We start from the raw sequence: 23,442 nt of genomic DNA on the forward strand, positions 1-23,442 counted from the left end.
TGGTGGTGCATTTCTACTTTTGCTACGTCCCTTTGAAAGTATCTTCTTCTTCTATATGCCTTTATAATCTATTGTTTTTTTTACATATACAAATAGGCAACACAACATATAATTACAAAAGTATATCATGATTTAAAGGAATTTATAATTTCAATTGTAATGTACACCATTTAAGTATATAAAAGCAAACAACAGTTCAAAATAAATCTATTATCTATAATTTTGATACCGAGTTAGTTTTGTAAACGTAACTAATTTTAAAAAGGTAATTTTAAGTTAAATGTCCTTTACTCGTTGTTTCTGGAACGAAAACAACATAATTCTAGATATTTTACCATCTTTTGACACTGTTTCAAATATTGATGATTAAAAAGGCTAACGAAGCAACTTTTTTACAGAAATATTCAATACATTTAGTTGTTTTATTTCAATTACTAGAAACGTGAAAGACAATATTAGATATAATTTTTTTGGTCATACTTTTGATTTATACTTTTACATTATACTTCTGCTTTTATTTTGCTTAATTATAAACAGCTACATGCATATAGAAGGATACATTTTGACACTATTTATCATACTGCATTGTCTCTTATCAGGACGATGTGTCAGAAAACATAAACAATACAGATTTATCTTGAATATGTATTTATAAGACGCAAAATCTTAGTTATATAAGAACACGATCTACTATAAATTATTAATAAATACTTTGTACATTAATGCAGACTTTATTAGAGAAATATAACGAAGGTAAGTACGATTTAATCATTTTGTATTTATATATTTTTTAAACCAAGAATTTGATTCTGGTAGCTTCTATATATATATGGAATAATAAAACAAAATATCAGATAAATGTTAGTCTGTTTTATAGGATTCTTGTATCAACTTAACTTCAAACAGTTACAGACCTATACTAAGCATAGTTTTTTCCAACCAGAAATCAGACAATTTGATATTCACAAGGTCGATTTCTTTCCGAGGAAGCTCATATAATGTTTATAGTTCATTGGAAACAACTTTGATGGCAAAACTTAGAAATTTGATATTTAATAGTGAAACATTAAAATCTTCAACAAAAATACGTTCATCAAGTCACGCTAATATAATGCTTGTACAATCATTATAATATTTTCAGGACGATTAAAAATGAGACACTTATCAATTGTTGGGGGGTCTTTTGTGTTACTTTTGATCTTTGCATGTGGTGAGTAAACACAATCGTTATAAAACAAATTATTTACCAGAAAATTATTCAATAGTGGAATTAAATTTGTTTATTTGCATTTTAATCTTGTATCATATATCAGTACAGTCGTATTGAATATTGGGTCGAGGCTAGAATATTGGCTTGATGCGTAGCCGATAACTTACAAAGCTGATCGAGACCAACTACGGCTGTACAAGAACTTCTTATAGGATTAATATGACGACCATTCTATGACACCTTCTTTAACCAATGACTTAAAATAACTGCTTGTACCAACAGCTGACAGATGATAAACGCGACTGTAAAAAGACGCATACAAATTTGTAATGAACTATTTAGGTTAGTTATCATTTTATTACAAGAAATGTCGAAGTACCGTAAAAGTTAATAATGTGCAATGAATTATCCATTTATTCACCGTTAAATATCATAAACTTTGACAAACGACCTTTAAAGGGCAACCAATACTTACAGAAAGAGTATTCATATGTAGTACACATAAGGCTTTTTAAGTCACTAAAACTATTTTGTACAGTAGACAGTTCTGGATTTGCAAGGTCCTTAATTGTATTAAGTAGTTTTACATTTGAAAAAAGATAGAAAAACACTTTCATGTTGTCATACATTAACGTTCATGAATAACATGTAGTTTTATAAATCATTTTTTTTCAGAAGAATTTTTGTATAGATATAAGAAGATGTGGTATGAGTGTAAATGATAGGGACTCCAGGAGAAATTTATGTATGTGTGCCATACCACATATGATAACTGAATTAGATAGCTCTTGTAATCATGAACAAAACAAAAAAAACAGTTTGAAAATTGATCAAAAAATAAAAAAGTTACGCAAGTTTTAAGTTGCAGATTTTGGCTATTATTTTGGAAAATGTGAAAATTTTACAAAATTTTGCGTCCAATTGGTCAGGAAATGTAATTATGTATGGCTACTTACCACTTTAGTATTCAAATATGACTATATATAGTTGTTTTCTTGCATCAACTCACTGACTTTATGAAGACTTGTGTAAAAATCATACTTTTGCATGTACAACTTAGTTGAACATAAGTGGCAAAGTGGGCGTGACAGAGTGTGGACTTAGTCATTTTTGCAGTGGCACCGAAGAAATTTGTCAAAAATTGAACAAAACCCACTTTTCAAACCTAATTTAAAAACAAACCACAAAACCAATATCCATGAAATTTGTTGAAGTACATATATGTATAGAATTAAACAAAATTAAAAAATCTTGGAATCATTCTCTGGCTAAAAAAATCCAAAATGGCCATCCAAAATGGCCGACGAGGGCAATTTTTATTCCTCAAAATGATCATGTGTACTGAAAAAAAAAAATTCTCCTAAAATTGAAGATTTATTTACCAGAAAACATCAGGAACAGCACAAATGTGTGATTATAAGGAAATTTTAGGACAGCATTGATATAAATCATGATACAAGATCCAATATGGCCGTTCAAGATGGCTGCTGGTGGCAGTTTTCACTCAAAATGAATTTTTTTGCCTACAAAATGGTTTTTCACCAAAATAATTGATACATTTTCCACAACTCTTTATGAAAAGTTTATATCCATGTAATTATTGGGAAAGTTCAGAACAGTATTGATGTATACACTGATACAAAATGCAATATGGTCATCCAAGATGGATGCTGGTGGCAGTTTTCAATAGTCCAAATGAAAAAAAAATATTGAACTTATTCTTTAAAATTATGACGTCCAAATTTCTTTCTTGCATTGTGATAAGCATATGCATAGAGTAAATCAAAATCCATGGAAATCCAACATATTTTTTAAACAAAATGAACACAAAAAACAAAGTCTATAAACAATTTAATAAATAAATAAATATTTGATTGCAATTATATGTCATTATATTTAAAATCTTAAAAGATAACAACACATGTACATTCAATTTCAGGGATCATTAAAGATAATAAACAAAATACAGGTTTTATTCATTAAACATTTTATCAACCAGTTGTTGTTCTGGTACTACCCATAGCCTTCCATTTGATATAGGTTCAATGTTTATTTCACAAAGAACACCTGCTACATGTACTCTCTCATTATCTACCTTTGCAGGCCACTTGTAATTTTTGCCTGATGGGTGTAAAAATTCAAAAAAAGCAGTATCTTTATCTACCAATTCAGAACACCTGCCTGGGTACCAACGATCAGTGAAGGCCACAGCATAATATTTATTTACTTGAAATGCCAGTTCATTGTTTATTACAGAACTTTGTTTGTCAGCATTTGTGCGCTTTGATTTTTTGTTCTTTTTTGCTATATTTGCCTTCTTAACATGTACTGTATTTTCTGTAGCATTATTCAAAGTGACTACTTGTGGTGGTATATTTTCAGTGAAATTGCTTTGAATAATTTTTTTCAAGTTGTCAAATAGTTGGTCTGTGCACAACTGTTTTTTTTTGTCTTGAAACTTAATCAATCCTTTAGATGTAATTTTAGAGTTAATAACTTTGGAGTGAAACAAGATTTGATTTCTGATCAGTTGTCTTTTCTTGGTATTAGTTAAACCTGAGGTTTTTGCAGCTGCTTCTTCAACGCTTACCCATATTCCTTCTTTTTTTGCTTGTGTCTCAAGTTTGGTGCTATACAATTGTTTGCGTTCTTTTTTTCTTTGTTTTTGTTCTATCCTTTTGTGTTGTAAAGCCAATCTTTTTTGTCTAAGTTCTGTTTTTTTTCTTTTTTCGTTTTTACTTCTTCTGACTGCAACTTTTCTTGAAATTTCAAAATATTTCTCTCTTTTTTCTTTTGACAACTGTTTTAAAAAGTTGCTTGTTTTGTTATTAGAGTAATTAATTATACCAGATTTTGCTACTGTGCTTTTTTGAGGTGCCTGCTTGTCTAATCTGTCCAATGCTGAGAAGTCAGCTTCAGATATTCTGTTTGTTTTTGGAACAGATTGACATTTATCAATTAGATGTTGTTCAGGAATGTAATATACACCACCAGGTAACTGGTCTTTCAACTGACGTTTCAGCATTGGACAGATTTCTCTGCAAATTGCCTGTAAGGCCTGAAGTGTGAGGGCATCAAATTTGTCATAAGTTTCAAATAGACAATCATATATTACATCCTTTTTAAGGATGTCAGCACCAGCTACATGAAAAATTTGGTCACCTTTTAGAAGTTCACTAGCATCATTGGAAAGCTCGTCTATTTTTTCAATTAAAATTTGCCAATAAGCATTCATCTCAAAAAAACTAATTTTGTCATCTTCTAAAATTCTCCATAAAGGACCACAAATGAGCTTTCCAATGATGCCAAGAGCTCTGCACTCTGACAGTAGTGTTTCAGTTTCAATTCTAGTTGAAATTGAACTGATCAGTTTGTTTGTCTTGATACATCTCCCAGAGGTGAGATAATTATTGATGTGCCCTCTATGGTAAAAAACTGTGCCACCATCAACAAATAAAATATTGAATCGGTTATGTAAAAAGGTCACCAGGTAATTCTTTTCATTGATAGATGCAAGGTAATCATTAAAATCTAGAGCATCACCTGACTTTTGGCATCCAGACATTGATATAAAGGCCTTACAGATTTCATAAATCATGTTGTTTGCAATTGAATTGTTTTCAAATATACTGTTAGATGTTATGTTGTTCTCTGTTTCAAATTTCTGTAACCCTTTCAATGCTGCAGAGGCCATATTAGGCAGGACATGCAAGCCACAAAAGAGACCATTGACTGAAGCAGCAGATTCCCTTTCTTGTTCTGTAATATTTTCATCAATAACAGCACGTTTTTCAGCCTCAAGTAACTTTTTATAACTTTTATTCACAATATGACGGTCTGTCATAATGTTTTTAACACTTAGCAAAAGCTTTGCTTCATTTTTTTGCTTTTCTTCAATATTTTCAGAAAAGGATTCTGCTAGTTCTGAAAAAGTTTCTTTTGTGGCCTGTATATAGCTATCTGCATCACCTGATGGCATAACCTGGTGACTTAAAGAGTATGAGCCTTCCTCTGTAGAAATTTGAAAGCCAGCATACTCAGTGAATCTTTTTTTTTGTACCGTCAAGGTGTAAGCAGTTGTTTGTATGATTAAGCATAGCTTCAGCTGCTTGTGCCTGGGATAGAACATGTGCTTCAATAGCCATAATTGAGGCTAAACTTTTTTTTGGTAGTCTGTCAACTTCTATATTTAACAGATTATTAAGGACAGATCGCACAATACCTTCACACCTTTCAATGGCTACACCATTGCCCACTAGATCCATATAAACTTGCCTAATTTCATTTTTGTACCTCCCCCCGCTAAACATTTCTAATTTTTCTGTTTTATTATCATCTGCCATTGCTTGTAAACTTTCAACCTGTTTCTGTAAAATATTAATTTCTTTTTCATGTTTTTTACTGTCAGTTTTTGACTCCTCTGCTTTTTTATTCACTGACTTATACTTACCTTTAAAATAGCTTTTCATTTTCAATGCTTGTGTGTATTTTGTTTTTGAATGACAAATTTTACCCCTTAAATCTCCCAACTCCTTTTCCAACTCATTATTTTCATTTAACATAATTGTAATTCTGTCATTCAAAATTTCACCTTGAGTTTTAACCTGATTTTGTAAATTTTGAATTTGCTTTTTACACCTTTTAAACCTTTTGTTGACATTTCTTGGGTTTAAAGAGGCAATTTCTCTCTTTAAATCATTAATAGCATTACACTTACATTTATATCTAATTTCATTTTTCAGTTTCTGATAGTCTCCCATCTGGCCCTCTAAGGTTGCATTGGTCAATGTCAGCTGCTCCACTTCATCAGTAGCGTTTATTAGGGAGGCATAAGTTTGAACAAGCTCTACTCTCATTTTTCTCATTTTCTGCTGTTGAGAAATTACCACTGTTTTCAAATTTGGTTTTGTTGATTTACCATGAGTAGTTGGGTGATGGTACTGGTCACTCATAAAAGTGGACAGATCATCACCAGCACCTGGAGAACCACTTGTTCTATAATGATGGAACTTCTGGTGAATGTTGTTCCATTGGAGACGAACAGATTTGACGGAAACAGATGTGTGTAAAAGGGTATTCACCCAGTATTCTGCATGTGTCCATGGCAGGTTCTTGTAATGCAATAATCTCCTCAAGAAGAGGACATCTTGCACAGACAATGAAAGTGGATGATCAATCGGCAATATATTTTTATCCACAAGACATTCAGTAGTAATGCCATATTTTGGGAATATCAAGGGCAATTCCAGACCAGGATCCTTCTGCAAATCTTTGAGGGTTGCTAATTTATCACCACCACTTTCTAAATATTTTTTCACTTTCCTAGTTAGGTTGCTAATTTTTTTTGGGATAATTAAAGTATCATCAATTTTGTTTAGTATAAACGGCAAATTTTGTTGGACATTTTCCCCCTTAGCTACAAGTCCATCAACGAGTAAACTGTATGTATGGTATGTTACATCAAGAGCTGGTAAAGGCGAATCACAGTGTAAGTTGTCAAGTATATGGAGAACTGCTGACTCCCTATCGTCCACTAAAAAAAAAAACACACAAAGTACTACATTGTCAAACTTTAATTTGGGATAGTTGTGTTGATATGAATTTCGGTCAACTCATTTAAAGGATAAATTGGCTTGGAAGTCGGAATATAAAAAAAAAATAATACCCCAAATTGTTTATCTTTTTTTTCCTCACACATACATGTACATTAAACTAAATTAACTAGAAATTAAAATTTGTTGGAGCAAATTAAGTTATAACATTTAGAATGGAAATTGAGCATGTGCCAAAATGGACAACTCAGCTAAATAACAGACAATAAAAGAAGGCCGCCAATAAATCTTCAACGCAGTGAGAAAATCCTGAATCCAGAGGGGGCTGTATCTGGCCCCTAAATAAAATTGTGTACTGTAGTAGTTCAGAGTATGCTTTTACATTTTTACATATATTAATGAAACTGAAAACCTTTACTTTATTCACATACATGTAGTATTGTTATTCTCATGTTAAAACTTTATTATTAGTGTAATTTATATCTTCTACATATCTCTGTAATCACATAAAAAATTTAAAAAAATCATATAAAAAATTAGATATAAAAATATACTTCCCTGATATAACAACTGAACAAACTTCAAATAACCAGCCACTGAAATATTAAATTAGATAAAATACATATATGTCAACTTATAAATGCATAAATAAAGATCAATAAATATTAGGCTTAATAAAATAAATATATGTGTCAAGTGTTTCAATGTTGAAGCAAGTAATATTAGGTACCCTATGCTACCCCCTCCCATTATAGTAGCCACTTCAATTAATATTTAGGGTGGTCATATAAAATAGAAAAGAAAAAAAAAATAAACAAGTAAACCCCAAAGGACACATATATATTTTTTTATTTTGACCTACATAAAAAATGGACAATCAATATTGAATAACGAAGTAAAGAAGATGAAATCATTCTGGCACTCAACTGTTACAACTAAAGGTGATGCTCTTTATTTTTATCTCATGAATCCTTTAAATTATTTGGTAATATGAGAAAATGTAATCCCGAATTGATTTCACAATCACTTTACTTTACTTTACATTGCATTGCGTTTCTATAAATATCTCAGATTTTCCGTAATTACCTGTGAAGTTGAGATAAACAAAGTCAAAGGTCACGTTACTTCCAAAAGAATATGTTATACTTACATATTACTAAAAATTAAATTACCTATGAACAAGTTTTGAATAAGAATCAGAAGTCTGGAAAATCAGTGTACTGGAAATATAACGTAATACCGAGATGTATCAACGTAAAGAATCGCTATCACATTCACTGAATGACGTTGTTGATTTGGGCCGCCATTACGCTGTTTGATAAAAATAGACAACGAGGTCAATCAACTTGTTGGACAAAAAAACAGTGAGCCAGGCGGTATTTCTTCTTTAAACTTTACCGGAACAACAAAAAACATTGAAAGTTTATGCAGATTGGATTTTCAAATTTTTAACTTACTGTTTACATATTTTTTTCAAAGTTGTTATCAGGAAAATTATTTTTCCGGTTCCTTCTTGAACCCTGGTTGGAAAGAAAATTATATTTTTAGAACCAGGGGAAGATCCGCCGTTCATTGGTTGTTATTTTAAAGTCGTAATTTGATTGGCTCACCGTTTCTTTTCATTGCGATCACGCGTGTACTAAATTATTTCGGTACCGTTGCACTTCCACGGGAAGTGCAGCATCACGAACGCTAGAGTTTAGCGACGACGTTCACAATAATTAAACAGAATAAATCAGCAAATGGACACAAAATAGAACAGTAGGGAATAACAAATTTAAGGCTGTAATTTTTATTTTATTTAAGCACACAATCAGATAGAAATTAAGACATGAAAGTCAAGTGTCAGCTCGTAAAAACGGCTGTTCCAATGCATAACGTCGTGACGTTGGAGTCCCTATAAATGAGTCAAAATTTGTTAAAGTAAACCATTATAGGTCAAAGAACTGTCTGCAAACCGGAGCCTTACCTCACACCGAACAGTAAGCTATAAAGGGCCAGAAAAATGACTAGTTTTCAAACAAGAAAACCAACGTATAATATATGTAAAAAACAGACCAACACTTATGAACCACATCAACAAACGACAACCATTGAACATCAATATACACATACAATGAATGTATCAAAAACTAATATTGTTGCCATTCATGGTATTGTCTTTTAAATGATAATAATCAAATATATTCTTGTCAGCATGTTAAAATGATAAAAAAGAACGAGCTTTAAATATATTCCACCGTTCATTATATTATTGACTTCTGAATGACTAAACAAACCAAATAAAATGTTAAAATGTTTTTTTCGTCCATATTAGATGAACAGTGAACAGATTAAGGTTTTGCCACCATAAAGATAGAGAAAAAATACACAAATAAAAAAAAATCAGAAGCAAATGATGTTTAAAATATACATTACAGTTCTGGAAGAACATGGAGTGCAAGCACAACCCCGACACAGTGTAAAGGTACCCCATTGTCAATTATTCTGCCGACTACCACTATCAATGTGGCACTTGCTGTAGAAGTACTGTTCCAGGATACGACATCGGCGAGTGTCATTCTAATGCCTGTCATTGTTGGGTTTGGCTACCCTAGATATCAGTATATATAATATCATGACATCAATAAAAAATCAATGTTTTTCATAAGAATGTATTTGTCAATGAATTGGTAACATCATATAACAAAAGGCCAGTACCAGGTCTATTTTATTCATCAGATCCTACATAACATTTTAATTCAGATACAAAGCAACATTTTAAAACAACAGTAACAGTTACAAATGTAAGTCAAGGAAACAAAAATACTAAACTCCAAAGAAAGTTCAAGTCGAATAGTCCCTCTTAAATGACAACATTGAAATTTCGAACACATTAAACGAATGGAAAAACAACTGTCATATTCCTGACTTAGTAGAAACATTTTCTTATGTAGAGAACGGTGGATTAAACCTCTCACTTGTATGACAGTCGCATAACATTATATTATAGTGACAACAATACAATTCAAAGTGCAGCGATTTCTTGAATCATTATATATCTATTACACACATACGATTTTATATCAAACAATGAACATCACACAATCCTCACATGAAAAACGTATTGTCCATAAAAGTAAACTAAACATAGTCAAGAATTTGAACATACATACAATCTGTTTAGACATATTTCGTATCGGTTCACGAAATGCTGATGACACCTTTAGGTAAAATAATACGAGTGTCTCATTACTGTTATCTCATATTTCAGTTGAATTTTGATACAAAGGTCAAAATGTATATAATTTTCAAAAAATGATGTGTTGCATAAGAAACCTATGCCTACAAGAAAAATACAAATAGAAAATTAACCCTTTATAAATATTGAGCATCTAAAGTGCTTTTTACTCTCATCAGGAAATTAGGTAGATTAAAATGTAAGTGCTCTTAAAAACATTTTCTAACAAGAACCATTTAAAAAAATGGTTACAAAGACGAAAACAATATAAAGGAAATGAAGAAAGAAAAGGCACGAAAAATGATGACAAAACAATACCACAAAATGAAAACTAATTTTAAAATAATACACACCACAAGACTCTAAAATAGTTATCATAACGCCCTCCCCAGAATCAGATGCGTTTGGTTTATATCATTATAATTGGTAATATTTCAATTTTAATATTTGTGGCCGCTATTAAAATTTCTTCGCCGCTGAAACATTCAATATCACATTAAGTTGAAGGTCAATGTGTTCTACAGCCTAATAGGAAACAACTAGATTTAAAGGAATTCATTGTTCAATCGCGTTTTGAGAGTGAAACTCTCATGTATTCATTCGTTGGTGAAATAATATAAGCACAAACTTGATCTAATTGTTTATGGCTTATTTTTACAAATGGTGGCTTGGATGTAGGGTTGTCTTATTAACACGCATACCACATCTGTGAAACATTTGATAAAAGCTTTGACAATAGTTGGTGTCTTGATATTCCTTTACGGAATAGCCTTAGGAAAGCGTGGATGTACACAAGGTTCTAAATAGATTCACATTTTCTGTCTTGGTCTTTTGTTAAGGTTCAACGCGGTCAATTAGTACTCTGATGAAAGGTTCTTCAAAAGCTGGAATTTGCAGTATTTTGTGACATTATTTCTAAGTCTGGGCCAGTAGAAATGTTGCAAGATATTAAGGCAAGTCTTCATTATACCTAAATATCCGACCAAGGGTGTGTCGTGGGCAAAACCAATAATGTCTTGCCTATAGACGTTAGGCACTACCACTTAGTATATCACTCTCTATTCCTCCTCTGCGATATATATCATCGGGGGGCCTCCACTTCCACATTAAAATGCCGTCTTGATTGTGATAGCATTCGGTCACTTTGTCTGCTTCCTCCTGTGGTTGTGCACTCTAGCGCAGTTTAAGAACCCCAATGTCTGTCTTTTGTTCTTCAACAAATGTCTTTTGGTCTAATGAATGGCTTTTCACCTCTGGCCATAGCATAATTATATTCGTGTTAATATATGGTGGTCTTACTATGTCTTTTCTGAGCTACCGGGACGTTCAATGTCAGTCAGAAAGGTCCATGTAATAAAACTGGTCTTCTTGTAAATCCTCATTTTGTTGTTTGCTGGCAATCGCCCTAGTCATAACACAAGTTCGATACAGTTCAGCATTATCTTCAGGTGATTTCACATCCACCACCGGTTCAGTGATAACAATTGGTTTAGCAACCACTTTGTTCCTAGCTAGATTATCTCCTATCAATAATGAAACACCCGCAACAGGGAGATTAGGACGAGCCCCCAATTTCTGTTACGGCTAGAAATCATTTTTAAAGTGTAGCCAACAACATTTAAAACAAAATTAAAATTTAACAATATTTACAAGTATACAAGAAGCATTACACAAATAGAAATAAATGTCTTCTTAACTGCCAAAATTATGTCCGATCTTTTTGTCTTTTCGTCTGTCTATCTTCTTCTTCATTGTCCAATTGTTTAAATTTAAATTAATTTTCCTTTCTAACTGTTTTGATTCAAGTTCGTTTTCTTATTCAAGCTGTTTTAATTTGAAAGCATTTCTACCTTGAGTTCAAGAGACTCTTCACCAAAAATTTCTAAGTCAACTAAATTGTCTATTACCAATTCTTTTTTAAATTTGTTTCTCATAGATCCTATTAAATCTTTCTTTAGTTTATCAAACCCTTTTAGGTCTGGAGTTTTAAAAGAAATAACCAGCACCAAACGCAATTTTGTAGAATTTTGTTGGCTAATTCTAATTCCATAAAATATAAAATTTCATATGTTTCGAGATCACTTAACTTTAAAATCCGATTACCATAATGGCCAGTTGTTGACAATAAAAAAATAGTTTTTGCATGTCATTTCTTTATTTCTATGACGATCTATGGCATGCTTCAGTGCCAATAACCTTTCATCTCAGTACCACATAATAACAACAACTGATAAGTCCTTCACATTAACTCGACAAGACAAACAATAAAATATATAAATACACTTGAAAGGTACATATGTACAATGATTGCTACAAGTCATAAAATTATTCGCAAAACTAGAAAAGTCAAATGAGAGCAACCCCTATTATATATCAAAGTCCTAGATGTGCTTACAGTGGCACAATTATAAAGGATTTCATTTACAGCATATTTGTTGTACAAAATGTCAAAGTACACTGGTTTGAAATGAACGCGTTGTAAATGCAATGTAAAAGAACATGCGTGGTTGGTTTCAACGACAAATGCATTTGACGAGGGATTACATTCATGTTTTGACTTTGTAACGATATTTTTCTAACTAAAATGACAAATATCTTGGAACGCCATCGAACAATTGTACAATCCAAATCAACATTTTAATAGGTATTATCATTTTATGTAAAAATGCAATTAATGTTGGCAAAATTATTCTGTAATGTATTGTGCTATAAAAAGGCGAAGAATCAATATGGAAAACAAAACAAACCTACTAAACGGAATGCATTGATGTTATTTGATATTTGCGGAAACTAGGTCTATACCTTGGATAAGACATTAAACTTACGATTACAGGTGACAAAAACAAGGGGTCATCTCAAAATACAAAATAAGATTTCTGGTTAAAATTGCAGGTTTCCGAAGCGCTTTTACGAATTGACGAATTGACCATCAGGACCGCTCTAAGCCAAATATTTGAAGACACGGATTTATAATGACCGAAAACGTTGAAGGTGTAGATAGTTGTATGCTCAAATATATTATCAGCAGGAGCTGTATACTTTTCGCGCGAAACAGGATTCTTATTATGTAATGGTAAGTATACGAAAACCACCATAGATATTGTTCAAATGATACTCTACAAACTGTGACTTTGAAAATTAAAATTTTAGGAAATTCGATGAGCAAGGGACATAAACTAACTATTACACTCGTAGCAGTGCAGTACATTTGAAATAGCAATGTTGGTGTCGTTTTTTGTTATGCCCGATTGCAACTTTGTATCCCCAACTGTCGCCTCGATGACTTAAATAGATTGTGATCTTTTTGATAAATTCTTCTCGCCTGCTACACTTTTGCATTTTTTATCCATATCAATTAATTAAACATATTTGCGTATAAACTATGTGTTGAAATGAACAACGCCGCAGTGAGAGATCCCGGGCTGTTCTGATGGTTGGAACAACCCTTTTTTGGCGATCAATGCTTTTGAATTGGGACAAATGGTCGGACCTCACCATTTTATCCTGAGTTGGAATACCCTTTTGAAATGTCTGGATCTACAGCTAGGTCTTCAGTGCACTTTATATTACAATTTCATGAAAATAGTTCACGTCTCGGAACAGGTGCTAATACTCTTATCTTTCAACTGAGTAAGGCGAATAGTCTAAATTATATTTCCGACATAAAGACGTTCGTTAAAACAAACCAATTTTAAAGTGTTTTGTTTTTGTTGTTGTTTTTTTTCGTCGAAAAGTTGTGATTTGTTTTTCTATTGAAACCAAAAACGTAGACAAAAGTGCTTTTCCACTTCATGAAAAATGAAAGATTAAAAAAATATACCGAACGGCAAGTGAAAGTTCTTGAAGAATAAATTACTCAAAAAACACCCGTCCGCTGTATTTTGTCATTCTCTTTAAAACAAAATAAAAGAGAAAATGCATGCCTTAATCTAACACACCAACATGCTACATGGTTGATTGCACCTTTCCTAACACAAAGTCTTGTTGACCTTTTTTTAGCAACTGTCTTAATCTAAATACTGCAACGTCAATTGCGATATTATTGTATGTCTCCTGTTAAATTTATTTTAAATTTGTTTTTTTATAAAAAAAGAAGATGTGGTATTTTTGCCAATTAGACAACTCTCCAATATATAGGTCACAGAACGGCCTTCAATAATGAGCAAAGCCCATACCGTATAGTCAGCTATAAAAGACCCGGAAATGACAAATGTAAAACAATTCATACAAGAAAAGGAACGACCTTAGAACCACTAAATTACAGGCTCAAACATACAGTAAATGACAGGGTTAAGCATGTCAGCAGGATCCCAACACTCCTCCAACCTGGGGCAGTGGTGTAACAGTACAACATACTAAAAACCATAAAAACTAGTTGAAAAAGGCTCAACTCATTAGAGGGATACATTTAGAAATACATCCAATAAAAATACAGTATACGAGGTCTGATACTAATAAATCCAAACAATAGTTCATTCTATCACACCAGCTTTGGCTTCGTCTCAGTGGTTGGAAATAAACTCATCATATACCAGGATGCAGTTTTGTATTTACGTCAGACGCAAGTTTCGTGTATAAAAGACTCATTAGTGATGCTTGAATCCCAAAAAGTTCAAAAGGCCAAATAAAGTATTTTCAAACGACAACCACTGAATTACAGGCTCCTGACTTAGAACAGGCACATACATACAGAATGTGGCGGGGTTAAACATGTTTGCTAGATTCTTACCCCACTCCTAACCTGGGACAGTGGTGTAACAGTACAACAGAAAAACAAACTATAAAAATTAGTCGAAACAGGCTTAACTCATTAGAGGTATACATTTGGAAATACATCTTACAAAAACACAGAGTGTACTAGGCCTGGTTCTTGTAAATCCTAACAATAGTTTATTCTATCATACGTAAAGTTACAGCATTTTCAATCTGTATAACACCGTATGCAATTATCAATGTTTACACATTGATGCAAATATATTAGCAAACAAACCGTTGTTCAACTACAGAAAAACATCACTATCGTTACATTGTTTTGAATTGACTGTTTATATTTACACGTTGAGAAAGCCCAAGATTTAAATGCTACCTGTAAGTGAAATTGTATGTGTATGACAGTTTTCACAAATGACTATTGGTGTTGCAAAATTGAAATCACAGTACACCGACAATGCGAAGGCAGATATATTTCATACAGTCGGAAACTATATTCGGTTTTATAAGTTGGAATGCAAAATACGCAACGTCCTAAATAAATCGCTAAATAAAAACTAGTAAATTTTATTTTTATTTTCAATTAATGTAAAAAAAATTTAGTATGTTGATTTGAACCTGAATATCAAAATTGTCCAATACATATTGCGCTCAAAGAAGCATCGAAGACTCATTTTTCTTAAGGAAGCGACAGTTGAAATAAATATTACGACAGATGTTAATCTTACAGAGCTGCTACTTACGGGTTTGCCGCAGATATAACATTTTTGATATTTCAATTCAAAGAAGCGTAAGATGTTATTCAAGCTTTTTTGAAATCAGAACTAAAACCTTTCAAAACGTTGATAAACCATTGTTCACAAAAAATAAATAAAAAAAAAGTATACATACTGCCTTTCGTTACGTTTACCTCGACAAGTCAATCAAATATTACCAAGATCTGCGCCTGAATTAATACGATTATTCTCTTTAATGATCAGGATTTAACTTTCTGAGAAATTTGTCTCCGGGACAATTTCTTTTTCTTTTTTTCAACACGATATTATCATGTTATGATGCAGAACAGGATGTTCAATCTTGTGACAGTCACTTCAAACCATTATAGTATGAAATGGCCTATATCTTTACTCGTCTGTACTGATTTTTACTCGACCAGTCTGAATTTGTCTGACTTTTACTTGACATTACTCGACCCCAGTCTGAACAATACTTGACTGTACTGAATCGTACTTGACCCTTATCTTTGCCGTTGAAAATAGTCTGAACTATTACTCGACCAGTCTGAAACAGTCTTAACCCATTCTCGACATGTACTCGACCTATTTTTCTAGTCTTAACCATACTTAACCAAAGGTCTGAACAATACTCGACCAGTCTGAACCATACTAGACCAAAAAACCTCTACTTTTTTAACTGTTAAAATAAATTTCTTTTTAACTGACATATACAACAACAGCCAACAAAATTTATAAAAAATATATATTATATTTAGGATAAAAAAAAATATTATATATATAAAAGGGATACATTTAAATAAATAAATAAAATTGTTTTTCTGATTAGTGGTGAAATATAAAGTATAACCTCTGCATGGGACCAAACTCATAAATAAGATCACACCTGGTAAGAGGTAATAAATTCTAAATAACATTGATTCAAAATTGCAACATCCTGTTTAAATTAAATAACAAGGCCTTTCGAATATACATGTATGTACTAGATACGTTATACACGAATTTAAGAAAATAGGGCTTTCTTTTTACCTGTAAAACACACATGTACTGAGGTAATTAGAACATATTAAAGTGCATGTTTATTTGACAAAAAAATACTTAAATTAATTGGGTTTTTTTTAACTGTTACTTTGGAATACATTTCCTTTTTTAAAAAGGTTATCAAGGATTGCTATGGAAATTCTATTATCTTGATTATATTAAATTCTTGGTTTAATAAAACAAAACAATTTAAAAGCTCTCATTTTTAAGTTGTTTTATATACGACTTTATATATATCTTAATAAAAAAAACATTCACTGTATTATTACCTGAACTCAACTGACACCATAAATCGATACCAGGCTTAAGTGAATGGTAAAAATAGTCCAGTTACCATAAAATACTTCCAAAATATTCATAACATTTTGAATAATATTGAAAATGTTAGTCACAATTCATTTTTTTAGATTATTTGATCAGCTTGTTTTATTTACATTTTAAAAGCTGATACATGTTATTATGTAAGTGTTGATTAATATTGAGTTGAAGTTATATCATGATTGATTATTGTGAAATTTTAATTTCAATACTGTATTGAATACATTTTTAATTTCAAGTTGTTGTTCAAATTTCATTTTTATTAAAAAAAAATCCTAAATTGATAAAATCCAGTTGATAGATACAAATAATAGGTCTAGTTTGGTTAAGACTTGGTCGAGTATGGTTCAGACTAGGTCGAGTATGGTTCAAACTATGTCGAGTACGGTTCAGACTAGGTCGAGTACGGTTCAGACTAGGTCGAGTACGTTTCAGACTCGTATAAAATGGTTAAGTACTGGTCAAGTACACATTCAGACTGTTAAGTATGGTTCAGACTACAGTCGAGTATTATCAAGTAAATCTCAGACGAATTCAGACTGGTCGAGTAAAAATCAGTACAGTAGAGTACAGATATAGGCCATTTCAGACTTTTAATGATTTGTAGTGAGTGTTTTCTTCAATTTGTAAGTTTTTGTTTATACACAGAAAAGACCACACTGATATGAAGGTATCTTATGACAAGATTGTAATGACAACTTCATTTTTTTCATTTTCCATTGTCTACCAATCAATTGCAAGTGGATGAACACAATTTGAACTAAGTCTAGGATCTATAATTTGGTTTTAGAAAACAATCTACTAAGTTAGTTTTGTTTAAGTTAACAACATTTCGGAAAAGTAATGACCGTCCAGTTTCAATATAGAACCAGCAAGGGTACCTACATTGTATATCTGTAATATTAGTATCTTTATGTATTAAATGTAATCCAAGTTTCATTTCTCGTGGGCTGTTAATCGATTGTAGATATAAGCTTGCTTGCTCCTATTTTTTTTCTTTTTCTGTGTGTGTGATGGTTGATTGCATACGCCTGTTTTCGACAGCACGTATTATTTTGTTTTGTATATGTCTTTTTGATTTATCAAAATCTTAATATATAGGATTCCCTTTTTCAATGTAAGTTCGATTTAGTTTAGTATCCTCTACTCAATGTTTTTGAAAGTAAAATATAATCACTCTACATACCTGACTCCATTCTGACACTGTTTCGAGATTAAAAGCTTGTGTGTGTTTTTTTCTGAAATTTCAAATGCAGCAGAATTTATACTGAACTAGTTCATTTAGTTGTTTAATTTTAATTTATAGTAGATTATGTCTGTAGCTAATCACCGACCGTGCAAGGGCTGTATAGCCAGTCAAGGTCGTTAAAAACGTCCATTGGTTGTAGCTAATCAGGATTTTCCTTCTGAGAAATTGATGTTCAGGATGAATTTTTTTTGCACGTCATTATTGCACGAGATTATATGATTCAGACTAGGATGTTAAATGTTTTGACAATGTTTCTTTCTATATGCCTTTATCTATTGATACATATACAAATAGGCAACGCTACATATAATGACAAAAGCATATCATGATTAAAAAGAAATTACAGTTTCAATTGTGAAGTACACCATTTAAGTATATAAAGCAAATCACATTTCAAAATAAATCTATTATCTATAATTTTGCTACCAAGTTAGTTTTGTAAACTTAGATAATTTAGAAAGATAATTGTAAGTTCTGACAGGAAAAACAACTATCATTCTAGGTACTTTAATGTCTTTTGTAACTTTTTTCAAAAATTGAAGATATGTTAATTTTCTCCTTTAAAAATGATAACGAAGCAGAATTATAACTAAAATATTCATTTAGTTGTTAAATTTCAATTACTGGAAAAGTGAAAGATAATATTAGATATAATATTTTTTGTTAAACTTTTGATTTATACTTTTACATCATACTTCTGCTTTTTTGCTTAATTATAAACAGCTTCATGCATATAGAAGGATACATTTTGACACTATTTATCAAAATGCATTGTGTCTTATCACAACATAGTGTCATGAAACATCCTGAACATGTATTTATAAGACGCAAATTCTAGTCATATAAAAACACGATCTACTATAAATTATGAATAAATACTTTGTACATTAATGCTAACTTCATTAGAGAAATATAACGAAGGTAAGTACGGTTTAATCATTTTGTATTTTATAGACTGTATTTTATATAGTTTTAACCAAGAGTTTAATTATGGTAGCTTATATATACATATACGGAATGATAAAACGAAATGCAAGAAAAATGTTGGTTTGTTTCTAAGGGTTCTTCTATCAAATTAAATTTCAAACAGTTACAGATTAATGTTTATCCATCTGATGAGTTAAGCCTTTTTCGTTCTTATGTTGTACTGTTATATACCACTGTCCCAGGTTAGGGGAAGGGTTGGCATCCCGCTAACATGTTAAAGCCCGTCACATTCTTTATTTTTGTGCCAATTTAGGTGCCTGTATTTCAGTGGTTGTCTTTTTTTAAGTGTTACATATTTGTTTTTTCGTTCATTTTTTATACAGAAATTAGGCCTTTAGTTTTCTAGTTTGAATTGTTTCACCTTGTCATTTTGGGCCTTTTATAGCTGACTATACATTTTGGTGTCTTATGGAGAGTTGTCCAAATGGCAATCATACCACATCTTTTTTTTTTATATGAGCATAGATTTGTTTCAACCTGCAAGAGATTAATTGAGATTTATTCAAACAAGGTCGACTTCCACCCACGCAGCTCAAATAATAAAACCATAGTTTATGGAAAACAGTATTGATGGCAAAACTTTAGGAACTTAATAAATGAAAATAAACAACATGTATTTACACAGATATAAGAAAATGTGGTATGAGTGTCAATAAGACAACTCTCAATCCAAGTCATAATGATAAAAGTAAACCATTATAGTTCAAAATACGGTCTTCAACATGGAGCCTACACTCACAATGAACAACAAGATTTAAAGGGCCCTACACATTACAGGTGTAAAACCAGTCAAACGGTAAAATTAACTGTCTTATCTATATAAACAAGACGAGAAACGAGAAACACTTCTTAACCACATCACCAAACGACAGCTACTAAACATCGGATTCTTGACTTAGGACAGATGCAAACAAATGCAGCGGAGTTAAACGTTTTAATGGTACAAAACCTGAACCTTTATCTACAACAATAGTGTATCATCAAAACATGGAAAGAGACACTATAAAATATCACTTGAAATAGCTTAACTCAATCAAAAGTGATATTACCACAGGTGAACATACACATAACGAATAAATTTGATATACGATACAATGTACATGTAAATACAAAATCAATATAATGCATATAAAATGCATGTACAATCATTTGAATATTTTCAGAACGATTTAAAATGAGGAACATATCACTTGTTGGAGGATCTTTTGCGTTACTTCTAATCTTTTCATGTGGTGAGTAAAAAAAATTCGTTATAAAACAAATTATTTATCAGAAAATTATTTTATAGTGTTATTAAAGGTTTTTCATATAAATCGTGTATCATTTTCCTGTACAGTTGTATTTGGTAACGAGTACAGGTTAGTTTGTTGTCTCGAGGAGTAGCCATTTATACAGCGCTAAATATCATAAATTTTGACAAACGGCCCTTATATGCGCAACCGATACTTTACTGAAATAGTCTTCATATGTTGCACACATGAGGCATTTTTAAAGCACAAAAACTCTTTTTTACGGTTGACAATTCTAATTATTCACTTTTGCAAGGTTTATATTATTGGATATATTCAACGAAGAAATAGTTTTACATTTGAAAACAATAGAGCATGCATTTTTATATTGTTATTAATAAAATCATTTAATCTAAACATGTTTAAATCTACTTCCATGAATAAGATGTATTTTTATTAATCATGCATTTCAAATTCTAAACAAGTTTTATATAGAACGTAGATATCAGAAGATGTGGTAAGAGTGCCAACGAAACAACTCTCAATCCAGATCAATTTTTTTTTCAATCTTCAACATGGAGACTTGGCTCACACCCAACAGCAAGCTACATATATAAAGGCTCCCCTAAATCACTAGACAGTGTGAAACCATTTAAACATGAACACCAACGGTGTAATCTTTATAAAAACACGACTAGCACGTATGAACCACATCAACAAGCGACAACCAATGAACTTCAATATACATATACGTTTGGTGTATCAACAAGTACTTTAGCAGGTATTCACTGTATAGACTTTCAAATAAAAATAATCAAATATCTTCTTGTAAGCATGTTAATGTTAAAGAAAAACGAGCTTGCAACATCCAAAGTATTGACTTATGAATGACTAAAAAAATTAATAAAAAAAAGTTAAAATGTTTTTTAATCCACATAAGATGAACAACGAACTGATTAAGGTTTTGCCACTATAAAGATTAAGAAAAAAGAAAATGCTATAAATAAAATCGACTTTTTCCTATGACAAATGACGTTACAAATATACCTTTCAGTTCTGGAAGAAAGTGGAGTGAAAGCACAACCTTCACACAGTGTGAAGGTACCCCATTGCCAATCATTCTGCGGACTACCACTATCAACATCTGGATGTAACACTTGTTGTAGAGCTACTATTCAAAGATACGACGTAGGAGAGTGCCATTCTAAAGCCTGTTATTGTTATTATTGGGTACGCTAGATATCAGTATATATGATAATCCAGACGCTACATCAATAAAAACAAAATTGTATTTATAAAGAATGTATTTGTCAATGAATAAGTATCATCATATAACAAGACAAAAACCAGGTCTGTTCATGCAATGTAAAAAAAATCAGAACCTACATAACAATTTTTTTTAATGCAGGTTAAAAGCGACATTACAAAAAAAAAAACAGCAACTAAAACATGAACAAATAAAGGAAACAAAAATTCTGAACTCAAAGGAAAATGCAAATCGAAAAGTCCCTTATTAAATGGCAATATTAAAATTTCGATCACATCAAACGAATAAATAACAACTGTTATATTCCTGACTAAGTACAGACATTTCCATATGTAGAGAACAGTGGATTAAACCTTGTTTTATAACAAGCGAACCTCTCACTTGCATGACATTCGACAAAAATGTATTATATTGACAACAATGTAACATTATGTACAGGGGTTCCTTGAAAAATTAAACTTAATTACACAAATAAGATATATAACAAACAATCCTCAAATGGGGTTTGTAGTGTCTCCCCATTAACAATTCAACATCATTTTTAATACATGTATATGATTATGTTTTATCAACATATTTATCATATGAATATATGTTTTGGCAACGCAAATCATTTGTAACAAAAAATGTCAAGAATTTTATTTTTTTTATCTTTTTCAACTTTTTCCACTGACATGTACATGTATCTGGAATCTGTAAGATAAGTATTCTGGAATAAGAAAAAAAATAAAATTGATATTGATAAGTATTGCAGACAATAACGGAGTAAATACGACGAAAGATATCGGATCAACATAGTAACTTAAAAAAATCCATGTTTAGTCTGAGATGCATGATTTTTTTATTAGTTGTTAGTGGCTTTGAACTAGCTTTCAGATAACTGCGAATACTCTCAGATCTGTTCCTAGTGTCTTTTTGTTGTCGGGATGTACAAGTTCCCGGTCACGTCCACTTGTATATTTGTCCATCTGATGAGTTAAGCCTTTTTCAACAGATTTTTACATTTCGTACTTATGTTGTACTGTTATAACACTGTCCCAGGTTAAGTAGAGGGTTGGGATCCATCTAATATGTTTAACCCGCCACATTATTTATGTATGTGCCTGTCCCAAGTTAGGAGCCTGTAATTCAGTGGTTGTCATTTGAATGAGTTATAATCATTAGAGGTTGTTTTGTACTTTTTTGGAATAAAATAACTTACATATACGTCCATAGATATAAGAAGATATGGTATGATTGTCAATGAGATAATTTTCATTTCAAGTCCAAATTTGTACACAGTTTCAAAACCGCCGATGATCTACAATATAATTTCTCTATTTGTTATCCAAAAGATTACTGTTTTATCTGTACTAGTGACATCAGTTGTGTAACTTCAGTTTTAGTCAGTTAATGCATCGTATCCGATCATAAACATCATAACATGGCGGAATGGTGTATGCGTTTAGCTGTTTTTTTAAATAATAGACAATAAAACCAATCAGTACAAGTTATTGAAGATGACGATTTGCAAAGGCAAAACTGTTTTGAAGACGAGAGTTGGAAAGTTTTTATGTTCTAATTCATAACTTCAAGCGAACATAAATTATTTACAAAATAAACTCAACACCTTTGTATGGGATCAGCTCGCCTGACAGTGTGCAGCAAAGCTTTAATTTTATTAAAGACAAATGCAACGTAAAAAATGTTCATCAGTGTTACTGTCTGCCTAGGCCGCTGCAGGTAACAAACACAAAAACCAATCTACAAAAATAAAAACAATTTTCATTATGTACGAAAATACATTTTATGAATCAAATAAAGATTCTGTTCTTACACACATTATTATTCCCATTAATAAAAAATAACACAAATAAAATACATTAAGTCGGGTGGGAGGATGGGAAACTTTACTGCACCAAAAGCGAACCTCGAATGACAATATC

At 31.5% G+C, this 23,442-nt stretch overlaps 2 long non-coding RNA genes across 3 annotated transcripts; both read left to right on the top strand.

Annotated features, from left to right (window-relative positions):
* The first annotated feature begins 656 nt into the window (after window positions 1-656).
* LOC139491199 (uncharacterized) lies at window positions 657-21,552 on the top strand. 2 transcript variants are annotated; one of them, XR_011656482.1, is made up of 3 exons: window positions 657-753; window positions 20,185-20,253; window positions 21,305-21,552. It is a non-coding gene; the product is annotated as an uncharacterized lncRNA (long non-coding RNA). The 2 variants fall into 2 exon arrangements; XR_011656481.1 differs by lacking the exon at window positions 657-753 and adding an exon at window positions 18,807-18,955.
* LOC139491200 (uncharacterized) lies at window positions 760-9,415 on the top strand. Its single transcript, XR_011656483.1, has 2 exons — window positions 760-1,552; window positions 9,183-9,415. It is a non-coding gene; the product is annotated as an uncharacterized lncRNA (long non-coding RNA).
* Window positions 21,553-23,442: the final 1,890 nt, after the last annotated feature.

The sequence above is a fragment of the Mytilus edulis genome, chromosome 10 (genome assembly GCF_963676685.1).
Source record: "Mytilus edulis chromosome 10, xbMytEdul2.2, whole genome shotgun sequence".
Classification (NCBI taxonomy): domain Eukaryota; kingdom Metazoa; phylum Mollusca; class Bivalvia; order Mytilida; family Mytilidae; genus Mytilus; species Mytilus edulis.